This window comes from Condylura cristata, unplaced genomic scaffold (genome assembly GCF_000260355.1).
Source record: "Condylura cristata isolate star-nosed mole 26May11 unplaced genomic scaffold, ConCri1.0 scaffold00015, whole genome shotgun sequence".
Classification (NCBI taxonomy): domain Eukaryota; kingdom Metazoa; phylum Chordata; class Mammalia; order Eulipotyphla; family Talpidae; genus Condylura; species Condylura cristata.
In genome coordinates, this window is record NW_004567116.1 from 29,621,773 (window position 1) to 29,634,750 (window position 12,978).

Below are 12,978 nucleotides of genomic sequence, written 5' to 3' on the forward strand. Positions count from 1 at the left end.
TCCTGCAATTAGAAATCAATTTAATGCGACTTTTATCTGTGAATTTAAAAACTATGCTGTAGTTATCTTTAATGTTTACTGGTTTACATTTTCTGGGCAATTTACAAATGAATTCTTGGCATTGAAAAATAAGATATGTCCCTTAGAAGTGGGACGCCGCTAATTTTGGTAACAATTGAATTAATTTCCCTGGCAATCCCTAGGTAACAAATGTTTTGGCACTCAAGGAAGATCTCTCTTATAGAGGATAACTGCATTTGTCATAGGAGAAGCAGAAGGAAATTCTAACTCTAGGGTTTCTTAAAATTAACTCTCTTTTGTGTGTCTTGGGTTGAGGAAGTTGCAGGATCTAGTGGGGACCTTCTGTTGAGGAGGTCAAAAAACTTGTTTTCCCTCTATATACTACCATTACCTTTAGAAGCAGAGTGACCACGAATTGGTATATGCTCAATGGAATTTTAAATTCATTTGTGTTGCTGAAATATCTTGGGTCCTACCTTAGCTTTGAAATGAAAGTAGCCTGTTTAATGCAGTTGGGAAAATAAATTGGTAACTTTACATGTGGGGGAGGAGTTGGGAAAAAGATTTTCTTAGAGCAGTGTGTTTCAGTTTTTTAAAGGTTGGTTTTGAATTAAAACTGAAATACATTTTGTGATGTGAACATTTATTACTTTTTTTTTGGCAAGGAAAAGCAAAAATGTCTCTAGAGTATTAATTCTGTACTTTTATTAACAAAGTGATGATGAGCTAAGACTTTTGCTTGGCCTGTAGACAATGTAGAGTTAATAGTAATTGAATCTTCCTGAAAGGCCTTGATCTTGAATTACTTTGGGTAGAGCCTCTGAGTCTGTTTGGGATTGAAACTTAGTTTAAAGCAATGTCCTTGGCAGGCCTTTGATTTATTTTGTTTCACAAAGAAAAACATATCTCAGGTTTTCTTGAAAAAGACAATGATTTATATATTGTCCTATTTTCTCTGTGGTTTTGAAAGAAGCAAAGAAATATGAGACTCTAAAATTGTGCTACTCAAGAATAATTAGATTAAATTTCTTGATGCCTTGTGAATTATTTTATTTTTAGTGTTTCATAAAAGCCATGTGACTTTTTATTGGTTGCATAGCATCACATAGCAATAAGCCAATGTTTAATTATAAAATATTAGGGTCAGCATTTGTATGTATTAGTAGATTGATATTACCAGAAACTTATCACCTCTTATGGTGGTTTTCTTCCTAGGAAAAAGAGCTACTTAAGTAAGTATTCAGTAGAAGTTTGAATGTAATGTAGTGTCAAAGAGGCATCTGATGTTGCCTTTTTTTTTTTTAACAACTCTACCCAGATTTCCCAAATGCTAATGTTTTGCCATATTTGCTTTATCCCTCCTGTCTACCCCATATGTGTACTTTTTCCTGAATCATTTGAGTGTAAATTGAAGACAGTGTCCTTTATTTTTAAGTAGCTCATGTGTATTTAAAAAAGGCATTTGCTTAAATCAGAAATTAACATCAATATTTTATTTAACTTGCAGCACATTTTTTTCAGTTTACTAATCTCAATAATGTCCTATGAAAAAGGAAATCTCAGATTATGCAATATATTGTTTCCATATCTTTGATTTAAAATAAATTTTTAGTCTTTGTTTTATGACAATGACATTTTTGAAGAGTACATGTTAATTATTTTAGAGTTCAGTCATTTTGGATTTGTCTGTTTCTGTATGTTAGATTCAGGTCATGGGTTGGGGAGGGCAGGAATAATACAGAAATATGTGCTTTCTCTGTGTTGTATTAGGAGACATAAGGTGGATATTGATTTAACCATGTATGTGCTTCTTTTTTGACTCAAACATACTAATCTAGAAATTTACCCTGAAGATAGATTTCTAACAGTGTGAAAATACACATGCATGAAGTCATAACATTGTTCATAATTACTAAAATTAGGAACAATCTACAGGAGAGGAGACTGGTTTACTAAAATTGGACACATACTCCTAGAGGAGCATAATGTGGCTATAAAGAGAGATCTCAATGAAGTGATTTGGTTCAGTGAAAAATGAAAGTACATAATAGTATTATATACCATCTTCTATATAAAAAAGAAGGGGAAATAAAATATTTATTGTTCGTTTGGCTTTGGTGCCCAGGCTGCCTGCTTGGGATGTGGAGTCTTCATTGGTGACTGTCATTTTTGCACTCCAGGAGTGGCCTTGAGTAGGCACAGTGTTTTGAATTTTTTTTGGTCATTGCAATGGTCTTGACCAGAAAATGAGAAAATGCTTGAAGAAAGAGTACATGGAAAAGAGGACAAAGATTGGGGAGCATGCAATGCAATGTGAACAGACTTTTAAATCCTGCAGCGGAATCTGGATGATAGATTATCTTTTCACTGGATGCCTTCACTGAAAGATGACCTAAGGGCTCTGAGTTGACAGATGAGTGTCCTATTTCATTTGGACTCTAGAATCTTTTGATTAGAAAGTGACCCATTGAGAAGAAGCCATTGAGAAGTATGGAAACCAGTTTTGAATATTTGTTGGGCAAAGACTTTCCTGCTCTTTCCTCTACAACGTCAAACTTGACTTCTAACATATTTCTTCTCATTGCCTACCATTGCACAGAACTTTCAAGCAGCTTATCTCCCTCAATAAAATAACTGGCTTTAAAAAGAAAAAAAAAGTATTCGCTTGTTGGGGGCAAAAACAACCCAGGAAGGGTAAAACAGAGATTAATGGTGTTAGTTACTTACCTGTAGGGGGAATCCTCCTGAGGATTCCATGGAAGGTTTGGAACCATGTTAATGTTTCACATACTCAGTTTATAAACAGCAACCACAAAAATAAAATCAAGTGAAGAAGGGGAAAAAAAAATCCTCAGGTGGAGTACAAACAAAAATGATCTGAGCCTCATTTCCAATGAATATAGCTAACCACACTGTAGTGGGGGAGTGGTTAAAAAACCTAATTTAAATAACTTTTGAACAGCATTGGGCTATGTTTTCAGATAAAGACAAAAAGAGCTCAAAATAAGTATTGAACTAATAGGCTTTTTTGGGGAGGAGGGAGTCACAAGTATGGATTTGCAATTTTGAAACAATTTTTTTTTTGTTCTAAGATTAAGCAAATAAGTGAATGTATTGTAGAAATGGAATGAAGTTTCTCATTGGTGAAGGGAATTACAAATGTGTAAAAGGGAAAGGATGAACTGGAATTAACTGATGCTTGACTGGAATTGAAAATAATGGTATAAACTTATGGTTTTGGAAGTATGTGTGTGTGTGCGGAAACACAAGCACACAACTATATGTATACCTGTTTTTCTTTCCTGTATCTGCTGAGAATGCCTGGAAACAATGACATCCAGTTAGCACTGAGAATACCTATTTCCAGGTTTGGGTTTCTAAAAAGCATCTCCACTAAAGGAACTGAAGAGAAATGACCTAGTCCCAGGTCTCTGGTAGGGAAAATAGAAAATGAGCTTGGAGCATCTTGTAATGCCAGAAAGTAAGGAAGTACTCAGAAAGACAAAAGAATGATGTCATGTTAAGGAGAGAAGGGCAAGCTGGGAGAACTCCTATAAAAATAAAGGAGGAAGGAAAAGTCTTCTTTAAGTTAGAATTCTTACACATGTAGAAGAAATGGTGGTATTAGAAAATCTCCATTTGGCGATCATACCAATTGATTTAAGAGTCATAGGTGGATATTTGGGTGAAAGTTTGAGTAGCTGGATGTTCGCATCTCAAATTATTTGCCCATAGGATTTTAATTGTCAGTGGGAAAATAACTACAGGGGAGAAAGCTGGCTGACATCACTGTGTCCAGGTGATCCAAGTTAAAATCTGATGTGGTAGCAACATAAGCAGTTTGTTTCTCTCAGTTGCCCCTACAAGATCTACCCTTCATAACCACCTGGCTGCTGAAGGAAATTAAATCTGATGGAACAGGTTGAGGCAAAAAGGTGATCAAATTTCTGTTTAAGGAGAGAATTTCTGCTTAATTTTTTAGATAGATGTCTCTTTAGGGAGGGTTGATAAATTAAGGCATAACAATAGAGATTTTTGACCATGATATCTTCAGCATAATTAACAACCTTTACACCTTTTTTTTGGCTATATAATAATAATATATATATATGTATATATATATATATATATATTTTGGGGGGGTATATGTTTTCTATACTGGTTTTGAGAGGTAGTTTTTCTTTCCTATTTGGATTTACCTGAAAATCATTCATATTTTTAAACTCATTAGAATAACAGTTAACAGAAAATAAGAAATTTCAGTTTTGTCCCCATCCATCCCTTTCATAAACTTTAAAAGAGCTAAAAGATGTGTGTTTTAAAAACATTTTTTTTGGTCTTTTTCTATTGTTAATATAATTAAAATGGCAATACTTAGTGGTACCCCCACTCATTAAGTGTTACTGCTTTTATTTGCCATTTCTATAATTCTAACTGGTTTTAGTGCTTACAACCCTCAGTAAGTTTTTATTTTGAATTGTGATAGACAGAACACTTTCAAGCACTTTTTACGGAAAAGATGTCTAAGACTATTTGCCTTTGCATGATAAGTGATTTGACTGTTTATGAAATTTATTGTTCTCAACATTTTGTATTAAAACTTTAGCTGCTTTATCTTGTCTTTTCAAGTTATGTACGGTAAGCCATCTTTTAGCTCTGTTAGACTGGTTTTGCATTGCTCCTTTTGATATGAAATCCTGGCCTTTTTATTTAATGATTTGTAATTTCAATTTGAACATGCTTTTAATTTTTAAGCACTTTTAAATTTGGGGAGTAATTGAACAAATCCTTTTATAGATTTCTGGCTTTGTTGGGTTATGGTCAAAGAGGGTGACCTATAAATTGTGTTTTGGAACATTAAAAATTTTTAATGGGAAGCCCATGGGGATTACAACTGAGATGGAAAAATGCACAAAATGATGTAAAAATAAGCTATTGTATTATTTAAAAATTTTTTAATGGCCAAATACACCCTTGATTAAATATTCCAAGAATATGAATGAAGAATGAGTATTTGTAAGTTATAAAGGTGTAGAATTTTATACAAGCCTTAAATTATTTTATACAAGCCTTAAATTATGTTGATTAGTTTATTAAATCTTATAGTTCTTTTTTTCCTTGCCTACTTAGCCCATGAAACTGAAATATACTTTGTTAAATTTCCCGTGAAGATTGTGTATTTAAATTTTTGCTGCATTTGTAATCTTGCTGCTTTTTTATTGGGGACATAAAATGTTATGATGATTAAGACTTTATATCTTTTATAATCTTCTGAGTCTTATACAAAGTGTTACCTTGAATTTCATCACCTTGATGAATTTGTGATCACCTTGAATTTTTGATCTTAGTGTTTCTTTTTCCTCTTATCAGTTTACTTCTCTTGTATTTCACATTTTGTAAATAGTATGTAATGTGATCTTAAAAATTAAGTTAAAGCCTGTCTTTTAGTAGGGGAATTCAACCCATTTACACTTATTGTATGATTTGGATTATGTGTTTGTGAAATCTAGAAAAATTTTATTTTCATATTTTACAGTCTTTTTAAAACCTTTATAGTCTTTTAAATCTTTATGAAGGCTTAATTCTTTTTTTAAAAAATCACTGTATTTTCTGCATTGTGAATGTAAGAGTAGAGATTATTTTAAAAGTTGTTTCTGAGGAATTTACTGTGGTTGCCTTTGTCATTGCCATTAGTACTCTGAAATTAAACACCACTGCTGCCATGTTTTTTGTTTTTTAAAAAGACGTCCTAGACCTGGAGAAATTCACACTACTTATCTGAGAAAAGGCAACTTGAAGTAGTGTAAAGAATCCTTGTGAACCAAGACAATGTAGGTCTTGGCTCAGCCACTGTATGACTGTGTCTTTAGGGAACAAGACAGTCATAGCCTGTAAACACTAGATTGCTCACAAGTAAAGCAAGTGTGTCAATGGAGAATTTTAAAGATTTGGAATATTTTGGCTGAATGTCTGCCCCGTGGTTGTACATTTTACTCTTCATACTTAGATTTTGAGGGTCATAGACTAAGAATATCTTGGTTGCATAGAAGTAATCTCATAGCAAAATACTTGTTAATATTTATTAATACCTAATATGACATCTTGGACAGGATATAGTAAACAGTTGAAGAAAAACGTTTTAAGAAGAGAAATTGAATCTATAATGCTTCCATACCAGCTGGTTTCTGAAGAGGACAGAGAACTGAATTGGCTTTCACGTTGGATTTCAGAGCTTCTTTGTAATTAAAAGATTATATGTAGCATATACGCATCTGAATCTTGAGTTTTAGCAGTTGATCCATGATATTTAGTTTTATGTATAGTGATAGTTGCAGACAATTTTTCTATTTTAATTTCACTTTGGAAATTCTGCTTCAGGAACTGTCAAATAGGCTAAGATAAGGTCTTAAAGATTTATTTTTGTCTTCATGGTGGGTTTCCTCTTAGTGCCTTGTTTTTTGGTTAAATGATGGCATGTGGTTGAGATTATGACAGTCAGAAGTTAGTTAGCTGAAAGGAAGAGAATAGTGAGTAGTAGTCAAGTTGAGCTGCAAGAAGAGATTTGAGATAAATATGCCACTTATGTTTCAGAAATATTTTGGAAAGGATAGGTGACTGTCAAATTTGTTTTGTTTCTTTTGTCTCCAAAATTATATGCCAGCTAAGTAAAGTAGGGAAACGCATCTTACATATAAATGTATGTTCATGTGTGCAAGCATACATAGGTTATGTCTCTTAAATTGCGAAAGGAATGGAATTAAGATTAGAGGAGTCAATAAAGATGGAGATAAAATATAAAACAGGGTGCTACCCCTGGTAGCACAGTGGGTTAAAGCACAGCACTATGACACTAGAAGCAGCCACTTAATGAGTTCGATCCCTGGCCAAGGGCGATGTCCCACATGGCATAGCAGACCTCTCCTGACCTGCCCGTTGCTCCCCTCAGCAATGCACTTCGTCAGTCTGCCTGTTCTGCACCCCACTCTGTCTCTGGTGAATCTTCTCATCATCCCTGCATCTCTGGCCTGTATCCCAGGTCTGTATGCATAAGTAAATAAATCTTTAAATATACATACATATATATATATATATATATATATAAATAAATAAATAAAACAAAGGTGTAGGTTTGGGGTAATTTATTGACTGACAAACTTCTAAATGAATGGCTATAACATAATGCTTTAATATTATGTAATTTTATTTATTTTTTATTTTTAGATATTGGTGTAGAATTTGCATGCCACCAATGTGGTTTTAGTTGGCTGTTTTTTACTTATCAAAGTACTTAATGGAAATTCAAAGTTTTATATAACTACTGCAGTGCTTTATGGTAGAACAGTTTTCTTAGTTCAAAGTTAAAGGATGGAGCAGGACTTTTTAAAGGTTGTGTATTAATAATTCAGACTTCATAAGGTTTTGATCTTGGGTTTTTTCCCACCACAATGAAGATTGAGAGGTTCTTTTTAGCAGGTATTAAAATAGTATAGAAACTGTCTTCTGTTATAATAGATAGTGATTCTCATATTTTAATTTTGCATTTATAGATATAGTCTGATATTTTAGTTTTTCTTCCTCAAATCATTGCGAATTATGTAAGATTTCTGTATAGTAGAAAGTTTCAGGAAGGAACCATTCATTGGCTGAGCTGATTAGTCAAATGAAGTTGCCCGACATGGGTTACTTTAGTTTGTGTTTTAGATGAACAGTACATAGTACACAGCTGTTGTTCCAACAGCTTTGTTCCAGCTGTCTTACTGGCCTGTCACAAAATACCCCACATTCCTTTTTTTTTTTTTTAAATAAACGGAACCCCTTGTAATATTCTATACTTTATTACTTAAAGTGAATCCTAGTAGTTACTTCAATGGTTTTTTTTTTCACTTTAATACATATCAATAGCTATTTATTTAGAATATTGCCTAAATGGATTATTAATAATAATTTAAACCTTGTTTTCTAATTTTTTATTGTGGCTTAAAGATTCAGTTGTGAAATATCCAAGTGGTTAACATCGAAAAATATACCAAAATCATTTAAATAATATCTCCAGACCAGTAGTTGGCATCTGAATAATGACATTGACATCTTCTGATTCCTTGTTTTAACTTTGAGTTTTTGTTTAGAAGTTAGCATAGGACTATAAAATTTCAAGTTTTGTTTTTTAATAAGGAACAGGGACTTATGAGGAATATTTGGCATTAGTGACGTACATATATACATGTGTAAATACATGTATAGGTAGAACATGAACTAATGAGCCTTTATTGTTACGTACCATGCTAAAGTTTTAGAAGCATTGCTTTACTTACTCTTCATAGTTTATATTTCGTATTTACAGATATGGAAACAGGCTCAAGTAAGGTGCTCAAGATACCACAGTTTTAGTGACTGAGATGGGACTTGAATCCATGTTTTCTGATTGCAATGCAAAAGTGCTACTACCTTCTCCAAATAAATCACTTTCTATTTAAAAACTTAGCTTAGGGCCCTCCCTGGTGGTACAACGGGCTAGGACACAGCGCTGCACGCTTGTGGGAGCCACTTTAGTGCGAGTTTGATCCCTGCCCTGGAGGTGAACACATGGCAGGGGAGACCTCTGTTGACCTGCCCGCTGCTTCCCTCAGCAGTGTACTTCATAGATCTGCCTGTTCTGCTCCCCACTCTGTCTCTGGTGAATCCTCATATCCTCCCTGAATCTCTGGCCTGTACCCCAGTTCTGTATGCATTAAAAAAAAAAAAAGACTTAGCTTAATATTGAACTTTTCAGAATACTTCTTTCTTTTTTAAAAATCATGTTATTGAAGCCTCTTTCCTTGAATTGAAATCAGGAGAGCTGGGCTTGAGTTAGGGAGTGAAGAAATCCTCTCCTGCCTCCCTGCAAATCTCCTTCCCATGCCTCCTATATATATGCTGCATTGGCGTCTGCTCTTCCCCTACCCTTGGGGGTGAAGGACAACCCCACAAGCATGTGCCTCATACCTGCTTGAAATTCCCATACTCAGACATAATTTGATCAAGTTTAGTCACAGTATGTGTGAAATGTACACTGGAGACTCTGAAGCTGTATCTTTTCCCATGTATGTCATTTTCTCTTAGTCATCTTTCTAAATATGACTCAGTCTTTATCTCTGCAAAGCTTTTCTGAGGGACTGTCCAGTGTGTATGAGGTGCCCCTCCTGTGTGCTTTCCATGGTATCCTTGAGAATATGTTGCAAAAGTGATTTCTCCTTGGGCCTTCCCTGGTGGCACATTGGGCTAAAGCTACTTGCAGCCACAAGCAGCCACAATCCCCAGCCAGGGAAGTGACCCACATAGTGCAGCAGACCTCTCCTGTCTGGCTTGCTGCTCCCCTCAGCAGTGTATTTCAGTTGATCTGCCTGTTTTGTGTCCCACACTGTCTCTGGTGAATCCTTTCACCCCCGCCTGTACCTCTGATCTGTACCCCAGTTCTTGAATGCATAAATAAATCTTAAAACACAAAAAAGTAATGCCCTTTTAATGTTTTGTAAAGAACAAAAATGAGGGAGTCTTTTATAAAGCTTTAGTATAGTTATCAAAACCAGGAATTTATTTTCTAGCTCAATCACATTTCACTAGTTTTTCCAGTAATGTCCTTGATAGCAAAAGAAGAAAAATTTTTCCTCCAAGATTGCATATTTTACTTATTTTTCTTAAAAGTTATTTGTAAGATAGTCCATAATTTGAGTTTGATTTTTTTTTCTTTAACCATTGGAATCAAATTATGTAGTTTTGGCAAAAAAAATCAGAGCAGTCCTTCTCTGGGACATCATATTAAGGAGGCACATGTTTATTTTACCCATTACAGATGATGTAAAATCTGCTCATTTGGTTAACCACTGAAAAATTACTACTGTTTCCTTTGTAATTAATAAATACCTTGTGGGTAGAGATACTGAGGCCAGGTTGATAACTACTTTTGAGTTTGTGTTGCTTTCCTCCACTCTTCTTCTGTCTTACTTTTTTCTCTTATTACTGTTATTTAGAGTCAAAATGTCTCCAGTTACTACATTTGTTTTCAGTAAAAGGATCTACACTTTAGTTTCTTCATCTTAAAATGAAAGGGATTATATCTTTTCCAATTGAGTCTAATGTTCTATGGCACATGAGTTAAAAAACATTAAATTGTTATATTTACTTTGACCTTCTAGGTTTTTGAGTGTTGTCTTCATACTTTGTCTTGAATGATATGTAAATGTCTCATTGATTTAGCTGTGATAAAACAATTAATACTTTTACTGGTGCCATGATATTCCTCATATCTATATAATGTAGGGATAGGGGTTTCTTTCCTATAACAGTATAGGCATAGATAAACCCTGTCATTTCTTGGTTTTTTCTAAATTGCTTAAAACAAGAAAGAAGAAATTGAAAAAGAAATTTCAGTGCAGTGGCATTTATCACCTTTAAAAATTTTCTTTATAATGTCTTTTGGAGGTTTCTGTAGAGTTTTGATTATTATATATTTCTAAGAAAGTGAGTGTTCTGAAGTCACTGGAATTTGGAACAAATTATTTACTTGTAGAAGTTATTTCATAATGAATAGGATGAAAAAAGTCAGGTGTAATTTCAACATTTTAATACTTTTCAAGTTCTGTAATAAAAGTATTAGGTTATCGAATAAATTTTAAAATTATTTGGCACATTTTAACTTTAAAAAATATATATATTTTTAATTATTACAAAAGTTTATTTTTACATCATTTTGCACATTTTTTTTTCCATCTCGATTGTAATCCCCGCGGGTTTCCCATCACCAAATCACCCCTGTGCCACCACCATAGTCCCGTGCATTTCCCCCCCCCGTTTTTAATCCCATTCCCCACTCCACCCCCACAAAATGTCTCTGGTATATGGTTTTAACTTTAAAATCTTTTAAAATAATTTTTGAAAATTAAATTTTTTTGTTTGCAGAAAACTTTTGCATGCGTTATTTCATTTTAAATCAGTAGTATGTCTTTATGAGCAAAAGGAAACTTAATGTCATATTTATTATTATTATTCTTATCCCATAGGTGGAAATGGGGTCTTGGGAAGAAGTGTTTATCTGAATTCCTATCACAAGTAACTGGTGGAACTAGTATTTTTGTTCTGGTTCTTGACCATATTGATGTTCTTACCTAGAACTATTAATGTTAAATAGGAACAAAAATGTTAACACCTAATGGCATTTTAAATGCCATTTAATGAATGAAATTCCATTCTGTGTTAAATCTGGGAGGAACACTGAATAGGGAGGAGACAAGAGGGAAAGTGAGTTTTCTTCAGAAGCACACTTGATTACTTGATGTGTACCTACTAAAACTGCTGATGATGGCACTGATGAAAGCTAGCATGGGGTCAAAGATGACTAATGGCTTTCTTTAAAAGCTATCTTTAGAAAACTGAGATCTATATTCTACAAATACCACTGTTAAATAAATATCTGACACTGACACCAAATTGAGGATTGATTACTTTTTGGGGAGGGGTGAGGAGGGAGGACAGAAAAATGATTTTTCAAGGTATATGAAGGGATCTTAATACTTTGCTACTATTCTGTTTCCTAAGATGCGGGAAATGTTTTTTCTTCATAAAATTTTCTGAGATAGTTTATAGTTAATTAAGGACAGGAATTTACTCTAAATTGAATTTGTAGTCAGATGCAAACTTGCAGCTTTTCATTTGGTGGTTAAAGTATTATGACTTGGTTAACAAGACAGAGTGTGTTCTTTAGAGGTTTTCTTCATAATGGCCAATTTTTCTTTGTCCCTATGTATTCAAACAACAAATAAAACTTGAGCGAAATTCTTACTACAGTAAAAAGTTCATATTTGAGTTTGTGAGTAAAATTGTCTTGTTTGATTAGGTGTGTAAACATGTGCTGTGATTGGCTTTTGAAATTAACCACACACAATTTCTGAAGATTTCTCCAAAGCACAGTATCTGATTTCATCTTGGTGGTTACAGGAACTGGTGATTACTTTTGCCTTAAATTTCCTGTATGAAGAGGCGATGCTTTTACTTTTCCCAGCACAAAATTCTTAACACTTTGCAGGTGTACATAGCGAATGTTGTCATATTGTGGTTTTAGGTGGGTGTGAGTAAAGATTTAAAAATTCTAGAATGTCAAATATTAGACCTGTTCTTTGCTCTATATTGTTGATAATTTTTGCTCATGAAACTTGTTTACTTATAAAATGTATAATTTTTTGAGTGAGAACGTTTTCATCTACAGTTGGATTTCTTTTTTGGGGGTAGGATTAGGATTATTTAAAAATATGCTGCCTTTTTGAGAGGAATCTTAATCCCAAGTGAAGATATGGTGGTAGTTCACCTAAAGGCTGTGCTCTTATTTCATTACTGCTTTTGGAGAAAAAGGATGGTGGAGAGAAAGGTTCTTCTATCAAGAATGTGAAAAGCACATTGACTAAATATTGCTCCCTTAGTAAAGAAATAAATGAAAACATGATTTAAGGCCATTTAGATTTATTTGAGGGGGGTAATTCTTATATCTCTGTTATCTCCATGTTGGTATGTTTAGGTTATTTTCATTTTTTAAAATTCAGCTTGAGATCTGCTTGGTTCTTGAATTTTCTGTTGAAACCTGCACATTCTCATATTTTGTTCAGAGGCTCTGTATTCCATGATCTGCTCTATCTGATGCTGATACTGCTCTGGCAGGAGAAGGGAAGGTGCAGATGCTGCTGCTTCAACAGCAGGTAGACCTTGGTGTACTAACTACTCACCCCCTTTGAAGCCTAAGGGAACGGCATTCTTTATTGCTGCTGGAACTTGGGAGAAGCCCTGAAACCCATGTGATCTCCGTTGAGCTGTCGGGACACAGGTTCGGTACTGACCAGTAGAGCGGAACCTTCGGGCTCTTTCTTGGCTCTCTGATGCTATATACCACTGCAATGTTGGAGCATCTCTTCACAGCCTGTGAGTGTGGCATTC